Source organism: Triturus cristatus, chromosome 10 (assembly GCF_964204655.1).
Source record: "Triturus cristatus chromosome 10, aTriCri1.1, whole genome shotgun sequence".
In the NCBI taxonomy this organism is placed as follows: Eukaryota; Metazoa; Chordata; class Amphibia; order Caudata; family Salamandridae; genus Triturus; species Triturus cristatus.
This window is the reverse complement of record NC_140593.1, coordinates 725,153,349-725,177,316: the sequence shown is the minus strand read 5'-3', so window position 1 is coordinate 725,177,316 and position 23,968 is coordinate 725,153,349. Positions and strand designations below refer to the sequence as shown.

The following is a 23,968-nucleotide window of genomic DNA, read 5'->3' as shown; positions in this document are numbered from 1 at the left end:
GTCTCTGATGGATACAAATCAGGGTCATTAGCAGGCTGAGGGACATTATAATGATCCCATGGATCAGGATCCTGTGGGACATGTTGTGGTGCGTAGTCATCTAAGTCATCATTATCATCATCTGCTGTATTCTGTGGGTCAGGTGATGGTGGTGTATGGGAATGTGTAGGTGTATTAGGAAAGTCTTCAGAAATGTAAAGAGCCACAGTTTTCTTTTTCAAAGGAATGTGGTAGTCCTATGTTAAGCCCATTTTCCTTTACTCCGGAAGTTTGGCATGAATTTGTCCAGTTTCCAAGCGGATTGCGTTTTCTTTTTGTTTCAGATCAGGTGTGAATTCGGTCCGACTCTTTAGTCTTTGTACCTTCTTTAGAAGTTGATCTCGGCGTCAAGAGTTTTGGCTCCGAAGTTTTCGGCTCCGAAGATTTCGCTTTCCGCAACGGAGGAACAGAGACCAGAAGGTTTTTCGGTTGGACGCCGAAGGTTTTGAGTCTGCACCAGCGTGGGAGCGTGTCGAGCCCGAACCGGAAGGCTGTTTGTGCTTCGGCGCCGGGCCTGCAGGCAGGGTGCTCGAAACTTTTTCTCAGTGCTGACCTTGGCCTGGAGGCAGAGGCGGGACCGGAGCCTTTTTCTTGTAAAGGAGATGATTGGGGAACGAAGGCTCTTTACTCACGGTCTGTTGTGCCGGGGTCAAGTATTCGGCATCGGAGTTAGCGTCAGATACGGAGACGTGCTCCTCATCCATCTCAGCTTCCTGCGCTTGCGATTCTTCTTGATTCGACTCTTCTGTGAGGAGTCACGCTGCAGGGCCGCTTTGCTGGTACATTTCGTGACATCGAGCTCGGAGATCACGGAGGATTTTCTTTGAACGGAACGACTGGCACGTGTCACAGGTTTTCTCATCGTGTTCCGGGGATAGGCTAAGGTTGCACACCTCGTGCAAGTCGGTGTGCAGGAACTTAGTGCGACATCTTGGACATAACTTGAATGGAGTCCATTCCATCAGCTGCGACGGATCCGGGCGAGGGTATGTCCAAAAGCCTTCCACGAATGTTCCAGCCAAAGGTTTGAGAGTAAATGATATGCGGAGAAGGGGAAACATGTCGATTAACAATACCATCCAAGGTAGTGGATTGCGCGTCAAATGGGGCCCAAAGTACGGTGCCAAACAGGAGGGCAACAATTCACATCCAAAACCGATGGCGGAAAAAAACAATCTAACAATGGAGTTGATGCTCAAGCGCATTATCACCTAAGGGAGGAGTCATCAACCTCGTGACTGGAATGACTTCGCCGAAGTAAAACAAAGTGCAAACATCTGGACCCAACACTAGATGGCGATCTATGCACAAGCATATGATCTACAGCTCATATGCCTCGAACAAAATATTCAGAAGACCAGAGAGAACCACAAGTAATCGGAAGACAAAACAAGGATTTGCAATGCAATAGGTCTCGCATTTGCGAGACTTTGAGCTACTGGCATTGTAAATGACAAACCTTTTTGTGTTGGTTTTGAAAACAGATAAATACAAGCATTTGCAATGCAATAGGTCTCGCATTTACGCGAGTTTGAGCTATTGACATTGCAAATGACAATGCCTTTTATTTTAGTTTTTTAAACATAAATAAAAGGCATTGTCATTTACAATGCCAATAGCTTAAACTCGCGTAAATGCGAGACCTATTGCATTGCAAATGCTTGTTTGTCTTTATTGCCTTTTTAGATGGTGTGTTGCAATGTAAGTAAGGTAGAAGGCGCCTATAATTGTTGCAGCCTTGTGCGCTTAGTATTTTTACTTTCTGGAATTCAATGTTGCAATCTAAATAAGGTTGCGCCGTTGTCAGGACCTGTATTCTGCTTACACTGCAGGTTGTTTAACAGAGTGTTGGTATTTTATAAGGGCTTGCCCGAGCTGAATTTGCACAACTGCGAAGTGCAGCTGATTTCTTGTAATAAGTAAAAGCTAAGACTTCATTTTTTATATTATTAATGCAAGTTTTCATTTGGCACATATACGGCAAACACTAAACCGATCTCGCTCAAGTGACTGCTTGTAATGTATTTAGTTATTAACAGTCTCTTCCTTTCACCAATTTGGACATGTACATTTACTGCATTTTGCCGATTTTTGATGTCATTCTCGATTTTTGTTCTAAAGGGCATCATCTATGTAGGAGAGTGGAATCTGACTAATGGTTGCCCCCAACTTTTTGCCTGGTATTTGAGTGGTTTTTGACTAGTCTGGCTGGGATCCTGCTATCCAGGACCCCAGCCTATCTGCTTTCTCCCTAAAACTGATGTGAGTACTCTAGGCACAAACCTAATTAGATGCTGGGCATGCCCTACCAGTCCCTTGTAGATAGTACCCTAGGTACCCAGGGCATGGGTCCCCCAGTAGGCCTACCAGGGCTGCAGCACTTATTGGGCCACCCTGGGACAGCCATACAAACTGACACCACCAGACCACTACTGTAGTCTGGGTAAGGTGGTGCTAGCACCCCTTACAGGGATATAGGTACCCTATATCCCACCCCATTACAACACATATACTCTCATAGGTCACCCCTATAGCAGGCCCTGGTAATCCTACAGGGCAGGGTGCTGAGGTATGTGTGAGGGGGGACCCCTACATGAGTAGGGCCTCTCTACAACCTTTGTAAAATCGTTACTGGGTTGTTTGTAGTGTAGCCATACCATATACTCTAAACCGCATTATAAGTCTATTGCGATATCGCGATAACTTGAGAATGGCTACACAGAACCATATCGTGTTTGGTGTCAAACATATAGGAATCCTACCCCCAGTCCAGCCATGGGCATGAGGGTACAATTCCCCCTTGCTAGAAGGGCGATATGGGAAAAGCGGTAGAATTTAGACACCAATTTAAAAGTGCACAAGTTACACAAAATGGCTACTGCCCGCCACCTACACGACCCTGGCTGGCTGTTGCTGGGGAAAACCCCAGCCTCGCCAGCTGGACAATAGAGCTCCTGTGACAGGGAGGTACTAGCATCTCCCCAGACAGGATAATGTGGATTGGAACAGGGTGGGTGCACCAAATGTCCTTTCAAAGTTGCACGTAGGCAGCTGCAGAGACCTAATTCTGCATACACCGCTTGGAACCGGTTCAGGAAGATCCTGCCCGTCGCCCAGGTGGGAAACACACAAAGGGGAGAGGGTGTAGCCACCCTTTCCCGCCTCACCAGCCATTGGTGGACACTACTCTGGGTACTCCCCTAATCTTGGGGATAAAGGTGAATAACGTGGCCCCAGAGCCTCAGATTAATTTGGAACTTTACAGAACCGACCTTCGACGAGCTGCTGCCCAGCTGACAGAAGAAATCTCCCTTGGGATAAAGGAGTTATCCCCCTGCTTGGCAGGCACCTGAAACACTGCAAGTGACCCGGTTGGAACTTCGCTGCTTTCATGAACTTCGACGACTTCCAGAACCCTTGAGGTGGGTTTCCAGCGCATCCCAGAGGCCAGTGAGTGTGCTCAACGCGTTTGGGCACCGTGGACCGCGTGGGTGCCGAGATCCCCAATACCCCGAGATCCCGGCCTCTTCTTGCATAGCACACGACCCTGACCAGTGGGGAAGTTGTGCTTTGGCCCGTTTACGAGCCAACCACTCTACAGCAATTGTGCCAAAGACCAGCGCCCTAGCCCCCTCCGGTGGCCCGTGGGTGCCCTTTTATGCACTCCAAATTGCCGCCTCCCGCGGTCCCTTGTCTCTTGGCTTGTGGGCCCTAGCGGAGGTCTATCTTTGAAAACAAGAGTTCCCCTGGCTGCTCTACCGTCTCCTCGAAGGAGACCTCTCCCAGACCTCGTGGGTCTGCACTGTAGCTGATTTGTTTATTCTTTGTGGGTTGCGGTTGCCAAGGCTTAGTGGATCCAATTCGGACACTAACACCGCAGCGACCCTCATCTGACGTGGGACAGTCGCCCTCCGGAAGCTGGCCTTCCTTGAAGCCTCCCGGAGCCCGTGGCTGCAGATCCAAGCAACAGCATCTCTCACCTGAAGCACCCGACATCGAAGGGCTCCTTGCTTTGAGCCTCCTGGTCACTTTGCCGTGACCCAGACTCTGTCCCCTCTGCTTTCAGGTTCTTCTCTACATTCTTCAAATCTTTGATCTTCACGGCATCATCAACGCTTTTGGCTAGCAGAACTTTTGACTATTTTCCCATTGAAAATCAGCCCGCGACCCGACAGCAGAAACGACCTATGCACCCGGCTTCCCTGGGGCAGGTAACAGTGGTACCTCGGTACTCTCGGGGTTGTGGGCATCTCAAAAGCTTAAGTCTAAAGTTTTAACTTTGTACTCCTGCTAGAAGTATTTCTAATCTGTTTATTTCAAACCGCGACATTCTCCTTAGGCTAACATTGAGATCCCGATAGCAGCTCTTTGCACTGCACGCGTCTCCCGTGGGTCCCCTTCCTCATAACTGTGGGTGGATTCTAAAGGGGCAAGCGATCCTGAATGCCCTAGGCATTGCCTGTAGAATTGTCGTGGTTCTTATACCACTATTTTAGTATATGGTTTGGTCCCCCCCGGGGCCCATTGATTTCTGTGCTATTTATTGTGTTTATAAATGCTTGTTTGAAGTGGTACTTTGCCACTAGCCACATAAAGTGACTGTGGGATTCTGTCTAGAATAAATACATATATTTTATATATATACCTGTGTGGGCTACTCTTTCATTTGTTTATTCAAGAGGTTATTATGGTAAAACAATAAGCTTAACACTCCTTCAAGACTTAGCCTGAAGGCTGCTCCCCACAGCTACCACTAGGATAGCTTTCTTTAAAGGTTGTCTTAAACCTATCATCAATAAGAGTCGAATTGGACTGGTGAAGGTGTCCCTATAACTAGGAACAGCATATGCCAGGCCAACTTCTCACATTGGTGTGCAGTGGTTGGATTCAAGCTTGCCATTGTTTTACCAGATAACAAATTGAATTTCTAAAGTGAAAGCCACTTGGTACCAAAGGTACATATAAATTCAAGCTAGAATACAATAAGTTCTACTGAACTTAGAGTTGTGTGTAGAGGGTCTAGCACACCTTGACTACAACTCAAGAGAGGGTTCAGTAGGCCACACTTAGTGTAGGTAGATACACCACTATCACTACACTAGAAAATATCTTTAGGTTCAGGTGCCCATAAGGCTCTGGAAGGAACCCAAAGGGTCCCAGTTGACAAGTATGATCATCTCTCCTTTGCTGAGCTCAGGGAGATGTGCACCCTTAGGAAACTTAAGACAAACAAAGGTGCCAATACCCAATGTCTCAGGGAAATCCTGCTCATAGCAGACTTTATGCAGACTATAGGGTCTGGTGGGGTAGACAGGTTGGGTGGGCATCCATCAGAAGTGGACTCTGATGAGGACCAGGAAGAGGATGAAGATCCTGACCTGGAAGAAACAAACCACTCACAACATGGAGGTGATGGCCCAGGTGGCACTCCCTCCATCCCTAAAGGGAGAGTGGTGGATCCAAGAAGGAACAGATCCCCCTCAGTGGGATCCAACCATTCTGGGAGATCCAAAGGGTCCTCTGCCTCTTCTCAGAGAAGAGAATCCTCTCATGAGAGGAAATGCAGACTGATCAAATTTGAGCAGGCTAAGCTACGGCTTAAAAGAGAACAGTTAGCATTGGACAGGGAAGCCCTGGAGCTTCAGAAAGCTTCAAGAAAGCGGGGTCTAGAGACCCCTGGTGGCAGTAATGAAACCCCTAGAGTTAGAGAGAAAGTCCCTGACAATAGGAACCTCCACAAGATTGTGCCCCCCTATAAGACAGGGGATGCTATCCACAAATGGATCTCTGCTCTTGAGAGGGCCTGTAAAGTACAAAGGGTCCCAGTAGAGCAGTGGGCAGCAATCCTGTGGCTCTCCTTTGCAGACAAAGAAAGAGACAAGCTCCTCACTGTAAGAGAAGAGGATGCTGATGATTACTATATCCTGAGAGATGCTTTAATAGATGGGTTTGGCTTAACCACTGATCAATACAGACTTAAGTTCAGAGACACCCAAAAAGCACAGGATCAGGATTGGGTAGACTTTGTTGATTGTGCTACCAAGGCATTGGAAGGTTGGTTAAATGGCAGTAAAGTTAATGATTACAAAGGATTGTATAATCTCATAATGAGGGAGCAGATTCTTAATAATTGTCATAACCAACTCTTACACCAGCACCTGGTGGACTCTGATCTGACCTCTCCCCAAGAATTGGGAAAGAAGGCAGACAAATGGGTCAGAACCAGGATCAGGCCCAAGAACCAAGGTGGTGACCAGAAGAAAGATTCTACCAAACCCAAAGAGAAAGGTTGGGATAATAAAACAGAAAATTCCCCTGAAGAGCCACAAAAACCCAGTGCTGGGGGTGGGTCCCAAAATCCTTCCTCTTCAAAAAAGAAACCATATTGCCATGTGTGTCAGAAGCCTGGCCACTGGAAAACTGACTCCAGTTGTCCAAAGAATGGCAATAAAGAAAATGTTCCTCCAGTTACAGCTCCAACACCTCCTGTTGCTACTAGTAGTAATCCCCCAGGTGGTGGGAGTGCACCCAAAAACTTAGTTGGGTTTTCTTGGGGAACGCAGGTGGACCCTGGCCTAACCAGGTCCCCTGCACAAGCAACTATAGTCTGTGATGGTGGCATGGGGTTTGCCAACTTTATCATGAGCCCCAGTATTCTGGGCAGGTACAGAAAAGAGCCCATGAACAATGGTCAGAAGGCTGTGGCCAATAAGGACACAGGGGCCAGTGTCACCATGGTGACCAAGAGACTAGTGCCCCTAGAACAGCTTTTACCTGGGTTTAGCTACCAGGTGACCAATATAGATGGAATTAGGACAGACCATCCCATGGCAGTGGTAAATCTCAGCTGAGGAGGGGTCACTGGCCCAAAGAGAGTGGCAGTGTCCCCAAACTTGCCTGTAGATTGTCTACTGGGGAATGATCTGGAAATCTCAGCCTGGGCTGAGGTTGACCACAAGGCCCATTTGAAAATGGTAGGAATCCCTGAGAGAGTGGATGAGACCCTGAGGGCCTCACCTCCACCCCAGGAGAAAGTAAAAAGAGTGAAGCCTGAAACTATGGATCACTCTACCCAAACAGAGAGCACAAGGGAAGAGGAACAGTCCTCCCCCCACCAGACTAAAAGTAAGGGTCAAGTTTCTCAGGGAACTGATCCTGCCCCTTGTGAAGTAACTGCCCCAGAAGTGGACAGGCCTGGCCTGCCCACCTCTCTAATGGCAGGGGACCCTTCCAAGGTGGTACCCAGTCTGGAGCAGGTATCCTGCCCCTCTCTACCCTGCCTCAGTCAGCCCAGGGCTGCAGAGGTCAGGGAGGTCAGTGGACCCTTAATGGGCCCCTGTCCAGAGGAACCCCCTCATCAGCAGATTAGGGACACCCAGCAGAGTAGTTTCAGCCTGGTGAGTATTCCTCTACAAACTGAGGGATCCCCCTTACCCCTAGGTATAGGTACCCCTCAAATGGATGTTGTTGAGCACAGGGAAACCTGGGGCATAGTTGCCCCAAACCTTCCAGTGCCCTCCACTATTCCAGCCAAAGGGATCCGACCCCCAGCTGTAGGCAGCCAGAGGTTGACCCTTAGGGCCAGATATGACACAGTCATGGGCAGAAAGGCTTCCATAGTGGCCAGTGATCTGAGGAGGTTGAGACCAACCCAAGTAGGGCATCACTTCCAGACTCAGACACCCCACCAGCCCACCTCTGACCCAAAAACCAATACAGGTATTTTCCCTAGACTTTGGAGAAACTCTAGAACCCCTTGGGGTAGAATTTCCCAAGTGGACCATGAGACAGGGAGCAACCATGCTAGTGCAGGTTCTTCCTTATATGGCCACTCAGGAAATAAAGTTTTATCTGGACAAGGTTAGCCTTATCTCCTTTCGTTTGGGGGGGGGGGGTTATGTAGGAGAGTGGAATCTGACTAATGGTTGCCCCCAACTTTTTGCCTGGTATTTGAGTGGTTTTTGACTAGTTTGGCTGGGATCCTGCTATTCAGGACCCCAGCCTATCTGCTTTCTCCCTAAAACTGATGTGAGTACTCTAGGTACAAACCTAATTGGATGCTGGGCATGCCCTACCAGTCCCTTGTAGATGGTACCCTAGGTACCCAGGGCATGGGTCCCCTTCTTGTGGAGAAGTGTGGCTCACTGGTTAGAGGAGGCATACCCTGAAGCAGAGGTCAGACCCGGGACCAGGTTTCAATTCCCGACGCGGCAGGGTCTGAGCCCAAGTGTCCACGGACTCGATAATTCTCACTTTGGTGCCTACTCGAATCATGGGATCGCACTCTGCAACTCTGGGCAATAGCTTGCTTAATCTCCACTATGGCCCCCCCCCCGTGGCGGGATGCCTGGCTTTCACCTTGGGGATGCCCAGTATGGGTTATCTCACAGGGAAAAAGCCAGGACGGGTTCCCAATGCAAGCGCCAAGATGCCCAAGGGTAAGTCGAGCGCTATATAAGAACACACATACATACATACATACCAGGGCTGCAGCACTTATTGTGCCACCCTGGGGCAGCCATACAAACTGACACCACCAGACCACTACTGTAGTCTGGGTAAGGTGGTGCTAGCACCCCTTACAGGGATATAGGTACCCTATATCCCACCCCATTACAACACATATACTCTCATAGGTCACCCCTATAGCAGGCCCTGGTAATCCTACAGGGCAGGGTGCTGAGGTATGTGTGAGGGGGGACCCCTACATGAGTAGGGCCTCTCTACAACCTTCGTAAAATCGTTACTGGGTTGTTTGTAGTGTAGCCATACCATATACTCTAAACCGCATTATAAGTCTATTGCGATATCGCGATAACTTGAGAATGGCTACACAGAACGATATCGTGTTTGGTGTCAAACATGTAGGAATCCTACCCCCAGTCCAGCCATGGGCATGAGGGTACAATTCCCCCTTGCTAGAAGGGCGATATGGGAAAAGCGGTAGAATTTAGACACCAATTTAAAAGTGCACAAGTTACACAAAATGGCTACTGCCCGCCACCTACACGACCCTGGCTGGCTGTTGCTGGGGAAAACCCCAGCCTCGCCAGCTGGACAATAGGGCTCCTGTGACAGGGAGGTGCTAGCATCTCCCCAGACAGGATAATGTGGATTGGAACTGGGTGGGTGCACCAAATGTCCTTTCAAAGTTGCACGTAGGCAGCTGCAGAGACCTAATTCTGCATACACCGCTTGGAACCGGTTCAGGGACATCCTGCCCCTCACCCAGGCGGGAAACACACAAACGGGAGGGGGGGAAGCCACCCTTTCCCGCCTCACCAGCCATTGGTGGACACTACTCTGGACACTCCCCTAATCTTGGGGATAAAGGTGAATAACGTGGCCCCAGAGCCACAGATTAATTTGGAACTTTACAGAACCGACCTTCGACGAGCTGCTGCCCAGCTGACGGAAGAAATCTCCCTTGGGATAAAGGAGTTATCCCCCTGCTTGGCAGGCACCTGAAACACTGCAAGCGACCCGGTTGGAACTTTGCTGCTCTCACGAACTTTGACGACTTCCAGAACCCTTGAGGTGGGTTTCCAGCGCATCCAAGAGGCCAGTGAGTGTGCTCAACGCGTTTGGGCACCGTGGACCGCGTGGGTGCCGAGATCCCCAATACCCCGAGACCCCGGCCTCTTCTTGCATAGCACACGACCCTGACCAGTGGGGAAGTTGTGCTTTGGCCCGTTTACGAGCCAACCACTCTACAGCAATTGTGCCAAAGACCAGCACCCTAGCCCCCTCCGGTGGCCCGTGGGTACCCTTTTATGCACTCCAAATTGCCACCTCCCGCGGTCCCTTGTCTCTCGACTTGTGGGCCCTAGCGGAGGTCTATCTTTGAAAACAAGAGTTCCCCTGGTTGCTCCAGGCCTGCTCTACCGTCTCCTTGAAGGAGACCTCTCCCAGACCTCGTGGGTCTGCACTGTAGCTGATTTGTTTATTCTTCGTGGGTTGCGGTTGCCAAGGCTTAGTGGATCCAATCCGGACACTAACACCGCAGCGACCCTCATCCGACGTGAAACAGTCGCCCTCCGGAAGCTGGCCTTCGTTGAAGCCTCCCGGAGCCCGTGGCTGCAGATCCAAGCAACAGCATCTCTCACCTGACGCACCCGACATCGAAGGGCTCCTTGCATTGAGCCTCCTGGTCACTTTGCCATGACCCAGACTCTGTCCCCTCTGCTTTCAGGTTCTGCTCTACATTCTTCACATCTTTGATCTTCACGGCATCATCGACGCTTTTGGCTAGCAGAACTTTTGACTATTTTCCCATTGAAAATCAGCCCGCGACCCGACAGCAGAAACGACCTATGAACCCGGCTTCCCTGGGGCAGGTAACAGTGGTACCTCGGTACTCTCGGGGTTGTGGGCATCTCAAAAGCTTAAGTCTAAAGTTTTAACTTTGTACTCCTGCTAGAAGTATTTCTAATCTGTTTATTTCAAACCGCGACATTCTCCATAGGCTAACATTGAGATCCCGATAGCAGCTCTTTGCACTGCACGCGTCTCCCGTGGGTCCCCTTCCTCATAACTGTGGGTGGATTCTAAAGGGGCAAGCGATCCTGAATGCCCTAGGCCTTGCCTGTAGAATTGTTGTGGTTCTTATACCACTATTTTAGTATATGGTTTGGTCCCCCCCTGGGGCCCATTCATTTCTGTGCTATTTATTGTATTTATAAATGCTTGTTTGAAGTGTAACTTTGCCACTAGCCACATAAAGTGACTGTGGGATTCTGTCTAGAATAAATACATATATTTTATATATATACCTGTGTGGGCTACTCTTTCATTTGGTTATTCAAGAGGTTATTATGGTAAAACAATAAGCTTAACACTCCTTCAAGACTTAGCCTGAAGGCTGCTCTCTACAGCTACCACTAGGATAGCTTTCTTTAAAGGTTGTCTTAAACCTATCATCAATAAGAGTCGAATTGGACTGGTGCAAGGTGTCCCTATAACTAGGAACAGCATATGCCAGGCCAACTTCTCACAATCTATGATTCCCAAGCTATCCATTCCATGTATCGCTATTGCAATGTTGCTCCTAAAAAGGCTGATGGTGTTGGGTGTTTCGATTGAAAAAGGAACACTGAACTACCAAAATGACTGAATGTTTGCAAGATGTTCCAGTGAGTTAAGCAGTAACTGCTTACTTCTGATCTTGCTCGACTTGAATCATGGCAAAGCCTAGTATGACTTCCTTTGAATGTAGATTCAGTTCCATTACATTTAATGGCAGTACCACATTGGTAAAGCCATTACGTCAGCGAGACCTATTGGCTTGGCCAATGCTTGTTTATCTCAGCTGACGGCATGCATCAAAACAAAGTTATTGCAGTGTACTGTAATGGCTACTAGACCTCACTGTTGCTGGACATTTGCACCAGAAGGCCCACACCAATGAAAATGCAGAGCAGCATGACGGCTGCCATCTTGAATGATTGCAGCCAAAGGTCACCACAGGCCTAAAGTAGAGATGAGGACATTTTCATTTTTTTGCCCTATGTATAGCTGAGACCCAGACCTCTGAGCACAACGCCACCTTTTTTAAACAGAACGGCTACTGTTCTACATTGATTAACATAATGTCAAATTGTTCAGAAATTGTAGGTCCACTTTAGTAAGCTTCCCAAACAGCCGAAAATTACCCAGATAGGTTTACATTAACCTTGAATTGGAAATGTACCAATGAAAACTGTCTCACACAGCTGCAGTATGTGTGGGTTAAAGGTAGGAATGATATACATTTTTAAAAACGTGGCAGGAGCTTTTTACGCTTCAACTTTTTAGCATTGATGGATATGGTATGCATTTTATGATTAGAATTGGATACTTTCTAAATATTTTTCCAACACTGTTGAATGCAATCAAATAAAGCACAGATATTGCCACTTTAAGGGTTCTTGGATGCAACAGAAACGCACATTTTTCAATCCCCCTCCTCCCCCCGCCCCCTCATGAAACAATTTTAAATGTCTTATCCACTTCCAGCTAATTAAAAACCTCCTGATGGCGAACAATATATACTTGTACTAACAGCCTCATGCGAGGGAAGGTTAAGAACAGCGGAAACCTAAAAGTGCTTGGCGTCGACCAGACAAATAATACCAAAAGAAAGAACGATAAAACATTGATGAAATAATTTCTTTTTGGGCGTGTATCAAGATTTGTTGTGTTACACATTCAGTGTCTAACGAGCTTGCCCCTCCCATTGCAGGAAAAACGCAAAGGTGGCTTGGCGGATATTTAGTGGCCGTGTGCACATAATACGTGAAATTGTAGATTTGAGCCCAGATACTTCAGTGCATTCATTCAAGCTCTAGCAGTGACAATCAAAGCACCGATCGGAGGCTTTTGACCTTTCCTTAAAATGACATGTAATCTCTGTCTGTTTATTCTATTCCCTCGCTTGCCCCTTCGCTCCTCTTTCTATGTGCCCATTTCTCTGACTAGACGGTGACATCCCGCTCTGCTGGGGGGTTGCTTGCAGGAGGAGGCATCTGTGAAGGATGCAGCGGCTAAGAGAACACTGGCATCAGGATTTCCACAGTCAGTTATAACTGTATACAATTTCCTGCGTCTGCATTATATCATATTGTAATGTTAGATGGAATCCCTTGTATACTGAACTAGTCAAGTAAAAGAACCTAACCTAGGGGGATGGGAGGTGTCAGAAAACAAATTGATTCTGAAATACACCAAATATAGAAAAAGGAAAAAATTGTCCTTTTCTTGAGTCCCCTCACTCACCAGGGTTTCCCCACGGTGACATGCTTCATCATTGGGGTCCTCCCAGTCCTCTATGGACTGAGGCGTGCTGCGACTTGCGAATTACGTAGGAGCACTAAAAAATCAGACTATGTGTAGTGCAAGTGAAAGAGTGGAGTGGAGTTTAAAATTAATCAGCTAGTGGGCCCAATAAACTTTATTAACCCCTTGTGTGCCCCGCCCTTTCCCCGCCCTGTGCCGGGCGTTGAATTAGCGGGCGGGGTTCATGACGAGATAGTCTCAGTGATTGGTAAGAACTTAAAAGCAGTGGGTGATGCTCCTCCACCTTAGCGGAGTAGCTGCCTCTGACATTATCACAAACAGGCACTTCCCTGAACCGACATCTACCTTTCTGCCAAATTTGGTGTCATTCTGTTCAGCCGTTTGGTCTGTAGCCGTGTATCAATAATATGGAAAGTAATACAGGGAAAATGCATTTCGGGGGCTCTCCTCCCTTTTCTCAGCCCCCCCACTTGAAGGAGCACCACAAAACTTTCAAGACAGCAGCTGAAGGGAGTGTTAAACTAGCTTTAAAAATTTCGGGAGGATTCATCAAACGATGCCAAAGTTATTGGCAAATGAAAAAACGCTCTTCCTATAGAAACTACATCGTAATTCTAACTACCTACTGGCTTAGGTAATATTGGTGTACGTAAGAATGTCAGATGTTATTGGCACTGCCAAGCCACACCTAAACTCCATGTAGGATAATGACAGTCCTTCTGCCATCACTGCTGCTGCCAGAGAAAAACTAAATTAAATTTCTATTTGTCTAAGACACTTTAATAGCATTCCAATGTCATGTGTATGCCCATCAAAGTTCAAGATGAGGCAGCAAGATAAATAAACAATATAATCCCAGCTGTATGGAGCGTAAGTATTTTTTTTTGCGGAAACACACAACTTGTGCCCTACCAAACATGTACTCCTGGCTTCCAATGTGTGGACGGAGCCATAGCCCCTCTCTAGTGATGGCTACATAATTGTCTGAAAGCTGCACAGTCAAGCTACACCATATAAAGAATGTGTCCCTGTATAATGAAACTGGTGCTCATGTCAAGCGTCCAATAAGGTTTGCTGGGGGAGGGGGGGGGGGCGGAAATCAGAGACTTGTTCCACTTAAGTTAAAGCAGGGCAAATTAAGGGGACGTTGTGAATTTGCTGGGTGGGTAATTAATAGAAGGCAATGGAATTTAACTATATTTCGAGTATGGTAAAGTTCCGGCTGGAGAACGCTAAATTATACCACCACAGGTACTGGGCCTGTTGGAACGGCGAAGAGGCCACACACAGGTATGATGGGGGGTGAGTGAGCAGGTGTGACAAAAATCGGTCCATATAGACTGTTAACCAGCATACGTCACAGTTTAAAGACTAATGCCTTGCAGTCCTCGTTTCAAAGACATTCAAATGAGTGATTGATAAACAAACGTCTTGACGTGCCTTCTTTGGAGCACAAAAACATCCGAGGTTTGCAACTTTGTAAAAAGGTGGGTTTGTGCACGTTTGTCTGGCTGCAAAACAGACAACATGCTTTCTGCCCGGGAGGTCGGACGCTTACCGGGCAGGCCTGTGGGCGCAGAGGCCGCGGCGCGTCGTGCGCGCAGGTGCGAAGTTCCTGCCCTCATGTGCAGCCCCTGAGCCCTGATTAAGGGCCGTGAGAGGGGGCGGGCGCAGAGCACAGACCCAGCCCGCAGTATCCAACCGCCACCATGCAGCGGGGAATGAAGAAGTACTTCGGGCAGAAGTCCCTCAACGAGGTGACCATGGACGACTTCCTCGGCTCTCTGGGGCTGTACCGCAAGCTGACCGCCAAGGACGCCTCGTGCCTCTTCCGGGCCGTCTCCGAACAGGTGAGCGCCCGCCCGCGCGCCATGGCCGTGCAGCGTTGGGAGGGGGGGCGCATGCATGCGGGGCGCGAGCTGCAACGCCAGCGCATTTAATAACACGGTGTTCGGGAAGGGTATCAGTTGTGATACTCCTTTTAAATTACATCGACCCATAGTCGAAGAAAAACGAAATTCGGTTTCTCAAAAAGGCCTTTTTAATTACTACCTTACTTCGTTTTTTTTGTATAGAGGAGTGCGGAGGTTTCGGGGAGACAGCCAAATTTAAATCTATAGATATTGGTTTTAGTTTGTTCCTGATGTACTTATCTGGGGGAGCGCAAATTCGTAATATTGCAGCGAATTCTCCGCGAGGCCTTTTTACAGTAAAATGAAAGTGAAACTGAACAGTTAAAATAATGTTTTGCGTAGCCAATGCTTGCAGCGGAAAAGTAATTTTTGTTTTTCAACTCTTTATTACTTAACATTATTATACGGACGTCGTGCTGGCAGTGTTTACACCTCAGTATTTTCGGGAAGAAAAACAACTCTAAGCTGGAACTTGCAGGGCGTCTGCGACCAGCCCTCCAAAATAACTCTACTTTTGATTGACACTTGCCACGGCCCCAATTCCCAGTAATACAAGCATTACAAATGCAATAGGTCTCGCCTTTTATTAAGTTAAAGCCATTTGATTTGCTATACAATACCATTAGCAAAGCAAATTGATTATCAAAGGCGAGACCTATTGCATTTTCAATGCTTGTTTTTTATTTACGTTTGTTCAATTGTTTTTGGTAGTGGCTTGTGTTTTGAATCGACTTCTTATGACAATTGGGCTTTGGGTGAGATTGATTTTTGGTGGTATTTAAGTTCTGCAGTAGTGCTATAGAACAAGTGGGTTCTGAAAACGTTATTTAAGATCTACTACGAGGTGTTTTGAAGCAGTTGATGGATTGTTAATGCGGGGGCATGGTAAGCGAGATTAATTCTGCCACGAGCGTGGACTGGATGGCTGTTTAGAGGTGATGGTTCATTCCCAAACGAGGGTGAATGTTGATGGATGTATATAGATGTGCAGTATTTGACGTTTCCGTCGCAAACGAGAGCTCTGCTGAGACCTCCTAAATAATGAAAGGACTGTGCTCAGCTGTGCCCCCCCCACTCTAACTTAATAGCCCCCATTTTTTTTGCTCATTGTACCGCCTCCGAAGTAGCAGCAGCCGAGATCCCACGTAGATTCCAGAGGGCGAGCCAATAATAGTCCCTATTCGCGCACATTCCGCGCCATCCTGGGCCGGCAGCACCTCGCCGCTGTCGCACGTTCACGTCTGGCAACGCCAGCACGCAAGAGCACCCAGCGAGAGCTCTAAAAATAGAACCCAACAATAGGAACAAGCTGTTCCACTGTGAAGCGCGTTCACAGACCAGAATCGGCTCGTGCCCAGGTCTGTCTCCCTTGGGAGTAAACACGGCAACAATAGTCTCGTTGGCGGCAGCGCTTCGCACTGCAATGCCAGCGAGACCTAAAAAGGCATTGTCATTTATAATGCCAATAGCTTAAAATTTTGCAAATGCGAGAGTTATTGTATTGCACGTTTGTATCCGTTTCCCCCACAGACTTGCTTACACACTATCGTCCACACTGTGGGTCCGGTCTATAGACAGCCATCTCCGAAAGATCCCTTGGTGTATGCAGACACAATACCCCTAAAGCAGCCATCAAGAACTGCCTTACAGACGAAACAGCCCCAGCCGCAGTCCCTTTCAGACCAGACCCCTTCTGCCCTCTTTTGGAAAGTTTCCACAGACACGGATCCACCATGGGACTCTTTCTACACACAAACAAGATTGCCCTCCCCTACAGGTATGCTGACACGTGATTTTCTGGACAAACCACCCTCGCCTAAAGGTTAGTTTAGAATGCACCACCTTAAGATGAGATTGCAGAATGTGCCCCACCAAACACTGATTCACACAGCACCATCTGCTGTAAACCAGTGAAAAGACCACTATTCTGCTTTACAGACTCGCCTGCCTACAGCCCTCTCCTATAGTCCAAGTTACAAACAGTCCTTCCGTAAACAACAACACACACCAACCCCACCTTTCCTTTTTAGGTCCGTCTATAGCTAGTCCTGCCTTACAGATTTGTCCACGGGTCACCTACCCTCACAGATCTGTTTACTGACGGCCCTCCTCCGCAGACCAGTCTACAAGCAGCTTCCATCTGCGCCTTTTGTTTCCCTCAGACCCTCGATATCTGAACAGCTGATGAAGCACATGAAATCGTTAATTGCGCCCGATGCTGACTCTCGCTCTCCCCTGCAGCTCTCACTTTCCCCTCTCCAGCTATGCATCGCCTGGCCGCCTTCTCCGATATGCCTTCACAGAGCCATGCATAGCGAGGGATGTCACTCTGCCACCTCTAGCCCCTCTCTCCCACTCAACCTCACCTCCGATTTCAACATCTGCGCATCCATTTCACTCACCTCTCCACACTCCCCCCTCCTTCACCAAACAACTGTTCTCAGCCATCGGTCACCTTTAGCTAGTGCCCCACCCTCTCCCGTCCTCAACCAACTCCCTTTGCCCCCGCCCCTCCTTCCCAGGCCCTGATAGGAAACAGATACCTCACCAGCTCGGCACAGTCAGTAACAGCCAAGTGACAGCCCCACTGATCTTCAGTGGCTCGCCCACCTCTAACTGGCATATATTTGACATATTAATAGGTTTAACAACCTTTAACAGTATTGCATTTGCCTAAAAAGGAGCAGATGCTGCAACCCCCCCCCAGCAAAAAAAAAAAACAACAAAAAACCTGCGTTAGGATACAAAGACTGAAAAGGAGACGCGTATCAGGAAAGTCAAATGTGTTCTGTGGAGCTCTTGTGACGGCGCGATTGGAGACATTCTTAACACTCACTTCACTGACAACAGCACGGCTCCTGAACTTGGGCTACTGCGGCCATGCGTTACGCTCTGTCCTCCAATTTGGAAAAAAAAAGCATTTTGGCGGCGCACGTGATAATAGAGTTGTGCGGCCGCCGTATGCGCTTTATGACACAAGTTGCCTCCATTGCCAAAGCAGAAAGAAGCCTGAAAGCGTCCTTGGTTACAAACGCAGCACTCTGTCACGATTGCAGCAGGGGCATGCTTTGAGCGCGCAAAAGTGAAAGCGAGCCAAGTCGTACGCGTGCACGTCTCCTGTCCTCGCACGCCTGCTGTCTTTGATGATTGTCCTGTCTTCTGGGCTCGTGCACATGTCCTGTCCCCCTTTGCCCACCAAACAGGCATGCGCTGCATCGCTAGGCGAGACCTAAAAAGGGGGACAAGAGGTGAACTGAAGCAATAAGAGAAAGAGGTTCTGAGCGTGTCCATGTAGTGCTAAAAGACACTTGATATGTAAGTGCACACAAAGAAAGTCCCCCGACGTCAGCTTTGTAAGGTAGTAACACATCTAGTCAAAAAGCATGGAGGGAGTGCAATGCTTCACAGGCAGGACAAACCCATAATATGAAGGGAAACAGAGAATCGAAAGTAGAACCTAAGGTACATGTGAAAGTATGGGATACAATGGTACCTGCAAGAGAACAAAAACTAGGTTGCAAAACCATAAAAAGGATGGGTTGGGTGAAAGAAATGATAAGGATACAAATTGCAAGAAAAGCTGGTCCTTAATTTTGCACGATTTTTTCCACCAGTAAAAAGTAAACCATTAATTACCAGTATCCAGAAGTTTGTGGCCTGCTCAGTTGTAGATTCTCATGTGTACAAACTTAGGGTGACCAGATTGTCAGAATGAAACACGAGGTTGGTCACTGACCAGAATGAAGACTAAATGTTGGCACCTGCCATTGTCGATGAAGGACTACACTGAAAACACTCAAGTTTTGTTTATATATAGCCCCCTAAAATAAGAGAGAAGGTTTCCCTACGGTGTGCAGTAAATATTTAACTTACCCAAACTCCATGGGTGGCGGTGGCAATGCATCATCTGGAAGATGCCGGTGAAGCCATGTCGTACTGCAGAGGTGGAGGATAGTGGTTTATATCCATACTGTCCCCGTAGCTCACTGAGCCGGTTTGGTAAACCAGGCCTGAAGAACTGCAAATACAAAAAACACATGTGCCATCAAACATACACTGGGCAGGCACAGGTCCCAAGGGTTCTGCAGACACACCTGTAAGTCAGCTTAAATCTCACAATGCAATGGGACACAGTCTCCACTTTAAATTAGTAGAATTTTGAACTTTTTGAATAGCAAACACCTCCAGCCTTCCACCACGCCGATGGCTTCCAGTAGTTTATTTCCTACTAAGTTTTAGAAATACAGGCACAGAGCAGGAGCAGCAGGAGGGCTGGTGAAAATAGGAGTTCTGTGCAAGACGTGCCTGTGCCTTACCCACCATCAGTATAGGCATGAAACTCTGAAACTGGTCAAACATCTCGGAAGGCTAGGATATACATCTATGCAGGACAGCCTTAGGGGAGAACAAAAAAAGAAGCGCATGAGATCACAAAGAAACCATAAAGAACGCATGAACATCTAATGCCCAGGAAAAGGGAAGAAGGATGGTGAAGGCATTACTATCCATATTGAGAAGTGTGAAGGAGGACAGGTGGTCAGCCAAAGAGATACATGGCTTATTTTCTAAATAAACACTTCCACAAAGACTCTTGTCAATTTACCTAGGAGGGCTAAAAGATGGTAGAGCAAAGAAAAGATTATGACAGTGTGGCTGATGAAAAAAGAAGTTGAATCAAGCTTTGGCATGCCAATACAATCTCTAGAATTCCAAACAGAGGCAGGAAAGGAGAGCGATTTAGTACAACCTACACTTCAAGTTAAAATAGCCATCCTCTCCAAACCACCTTTCCTTGAATGCCCACCCACATGAAATCAAAAACAGGATGGAAACACCTATAACAAAAGAATTGTAAAGCCAATTATCATTACCTATTCAAATATAGGGATAATGTAATCCGTTACAACCGATAAAACTGTGCCTGTTAAACTAAATAGGCGCTCACAGCCTAGGGGGAAGAGAGAGTGCCAGCACTCGGTGGACCCAACAGATTCCTGAGTGCAGTGCCCAAGTGTGAGAGGAAGAGACCACCAGAGTGCAGTGTCAGTGGATGGAAGGGACTGAAGTCAAACATGAGCCCTGTTACAGGTGGAGTTTGAGGGGGTCAACAGCCACAAGAAGAGAGCAAAGAACGACAAAAAGAAATTAAAATCACACGGAGGGACAACCAAGTATTTGAGACACTGATCAGCTCACCAATGATCTTTATACTGTGGAACTGAAACAATTGATAACGGTTCCAACACACAAAGCGGGACACACACTTGATGGTATTTTTACCAATAACCCATACATCACCATTAATCAAATATTGCCTTTAACATGGTCTGATCACTTTGCCATTTTATTTGATATTAAAACCACAACACCGGTTACTAAAAGAACAGCCCTGAATTCCCACCTAACCACTAGAGACTGGAAAAGTTTGGATTACATTCAGCTTGAACAGACTCTCACTGAGGCCTTTTTGGATATAGACACAGAAACTGATCCCAACTTGGCAGCCACGAGATATACCTCCACGCTTGACAAGGCTTTCTCTACACTAGTTCCATCTAGAACAGTCAAGCACATCAGGAAGACCCCTTCGGCCCCTTGGTTCACCGAACAACTTAGACTACAGCGACAATATTGCCGTAATCTTGAGCGCCATTGGCGCAAACACTATAACGCTTCAGATAAAACCACATACACAGCAGCACTCCATAACTATAAGCAGAACATAGCTACAGAGAAAAACACTTATTATACTACCCAAATAAATCAAGCCAATTGTAGCATGAAGAAACTGTTCGAAGTCGTGAACCATCTTGCTGAACCATCTAATCCACCCACTGAAACATCTCAAACTTTCTGCAACACTTTGGCTGACTTCTTCTCTGAAAAGGTCACTTCCATATTTAAGGACTTCTCCCCAAACCTGAACCTAACTGAATCATCCAACACTCAACTGAACGTGAACCCCATAGCACTCACGGAATTCACTAAAATACAGTCGCACAATATCCATAAACTAATTCTGTCAATCAAATCGGGTTCCCCACTGGACCCATGTCATCCTTCTATATTCAATACTATTCCAGACACTATCACAACTCCACTGACACACATCTGTAACATTATGTTTTCAACAGGTCTATACCCATCCATTTGGAAAAACACCATAATCAAACCACTTGTAAAAAAAACCATCACTTGACCCTTCATTACCATCTAGCTATCGCCCTATTGCATCTCTGCCGTTTCCAGCCAAAATCATTGAATCAGTCATGAACAAACAACTGTCTGACTACATCCAAAATAACAACTTATTGGATGATACTCAGTTTGGATTCCGACAAGGACATGGAACAGAAACTGCCTTGATTAAGGCTGCAGATGAAATAAGAACCGCTATGGATAGTGGAGGACAGGCTGTCTTGATTTTGCTAGATCTATCGGCGGCCTTCGACACGGTCGATCACTCTACTTTGATCGGCCGGGTCGAGGCCATCGGTATTAAACACAAAGCCAGGGATCTCATCACTTCATTCCTGGCGGACCGCAAGCAGGCAGTTAAGTTAGGCACTTTTACCTCCCCCTCTTTTAGCCACCCTTGTGGAGTTCCGCAGGGTTCCTCGCTAAGTCCGACTCTTTTCAACATCTATGTTTCGGACTTAGCGAGGGTAATAAAAGCCTACAACATCAACTTAACAACTTATGCCGACGACACCCAGCTGGTACTATCCATACACAAAAACGGTTCTCAGATAGCAGCAAACTTCAAGGATGGCATGCGGGCTATCAGCAGTTGGATGGCTTCCAACTGTTTAAAACTTAATTCATCTAAGACGGAGGTCATGCTTTTCGGTAAGATTGAGCCTCTGTGGTCTCCTTTATGGTGGCCGGAAGAACTGGGGACCCCACCCCAACCAGTCAGTAAAGTAAGAAACTTGGGAGTAACATTTGATGACAAACTTTCTTTTCATCACCATGTGAACACCATAGCCTCATCATCATTTAACATACTAAGGAAAATAAAGAAACTTCTCCCATATCTTCCCACATCCACAGGAAAAACATTAATCTCCACACTGGTGTTTTCACGCATCGACTATTGCAACGCCCTCTTCCTCAATGCAAATAAAAAAATCATTTCCAAATTACAAACAATACAAAACGCCTCAGCCAGAGTTCTACTAGGCATTCCAAAATTTAGTTCTGTCTCTAGATACTTGGACGAGTTGCATTGGCTTCCGGTCAGGAGTCGGACGAAATTTAAGGCCCTTTGTATCGTCTACAAGGCAGTAAACAACACGGGACCTAAATTTCTTAGGACGTCACTCAAGCCTTTATCAACCTCCAGAACGCTTCGCTCCAACACTGCTCATCTGCTCCATATACCCAGAACAAGGAAAGTCAACTGGGGAGACAGATGCTTTACTGTTGCAGCTGCAAGACTGTGGAACTCCCTTCCTCTTAACATAAAATCCAGTCCTACGTTGATTACCTTTAGAAAGCAGATAAAAACATGGCTGTTTTCCCAAAGTAAAGACTGTTCCTAAACCATTCTAAAACTGCCCAAACTCTCACATTGGTTACATTTATAGCTCCCAGCGCCGAGACACCCACGGGTAATTGTAGCGCTTTAAAAATCGCAAAAATAAATAAATAAATAATAAATAAATAAATTGTGGGGATCTACTATAGAGGATTAGTGCTGAACGGAACACAAGATTTGACAATTCAATCAATATTTAGTTCTCTATCATCCATTTCCATATTCCTTGTGCTAGTTTTGATTAGGTGTGTGGCTTTGTTTCCCCCTCAACCTCCACCCCCTTTTGTTGAGGTTTGGATTAGCCCTGTTCCACCCATCAGGTGTTTCTGGAAGGCCTTTAGTGCTAGGCGTAATGTCTTGAATTGCAACACATTTATGGGTTGTACTACTTCTATGGGGCTCTATGTGTTCTCCAGGTTTGGCACCAGAAAGTAAGTGGAGCTGGCACACATTTTGTAGCCCCTTTACTTAACAGCTCTTCTACCTCCTGTCATAAGTGACTAGTCTTCCCTTTTGATTCTCTTTTGTTTTTATGGAATTGTGGAAGATGTTTTGTCAGTTCTATGCAATAGCTATATCTTATGATATTCAGTATCCGTTTGTTGGAGGTGAGCTGTCTTGATTCCTCTTGAAATTCTTCCACCGTTCCTCCCACTTGTGATTTGTTCAGGAGTCCTCCTAACGGAGTCACTGATCTAAGAGTTCCCTCGCTCCAACCCATCTGGCATATTGCCATTGTGTTGTGACAGTGCTTTGTTGTTTGAAGGCTGTATGTCTGGTATTTAGCTGCATGCCATCCCCTTGTGGGTGCTCTTTCTTGTGCCATATTCCCTCGAGATGGTCCTTTCTATAAATCAACACTCCCATGGTCCTGGAAGTAGTTATCTGTAATTATTCGCTGTAGCACTTTGTCAACTGTCTTCCCAAAGAAGCGGTCTCCTGTGAAGGGCATGTTCATTGTTGCGGATTATACCCCTTTTTAATCCGAAAACTGAAAGCCAAGCATATCTGCATAGGGTAGTAACAGTACATGATGCCTACTGGCTGTTTCGTCTGCGTCGAATGCAGATTTGAGGCAGGTGTTTGCAATTGTTTTGCCCTCCTGTAACAAACTACTCGCCCTCTTTCTGTACACCTCTGGCAGGTGTTGCATGTGTTCCTGCATTTAGTCTCACTGCTGATGCGTGTACAGATCGATCAAGGCATTTGAGCTGTCAATATGCCACTGCACCACAGCCAACCTCTTCATCTTTCTCCCACCATGTCTACCCTCTTGCTTCCTTGTCTGGTGGAGGAACTGTGGAGGTTAGGTTGTAGGCTCTTTGGCGAGCCAGTAACACAATCACAGAATCTTCTGACACATTGTCCTGGACGTAAGCGGGGTCCTTGGTGGAAAACAGCACTTATCTGATGCTGGCTCTCTGAAGGCCTGTCTCTACCATGGTCCACGATACTTGGTAACATCAGGAGGAAATGATTCCTCTTTTGGTCTTGCAGTAATATCTCTAGAAGTAAGCATGCTTCTTTTTGCTACTCTTCCCGATGTACCTCAAAAGTATCTGTAGCTTACCCAATGACCGCGTTGGTTGCATGCAATAATGTTGGCTGGTGGGTGGGTGTTAGATGGGTAAGACCACTCATTTGGAGAGTCGACATAGTTGTCCTGCCAATCCTCCTTAGACTCTGCTGTCTGTGGTGATTG

The 23,968-nt window shown here is 47.0% G+C and overlaps 1 pseudogene; it reads right to left on the bottom strand.

The window, feature by feature from the left end:
* LOC146789923 (uncharacterized) overlaps positions 1 to 23,968 on the bottom strand; it is a 154,966-nt pseudogene that overhangs the window by 53,488 nt on the left and 77,510 nt on the right.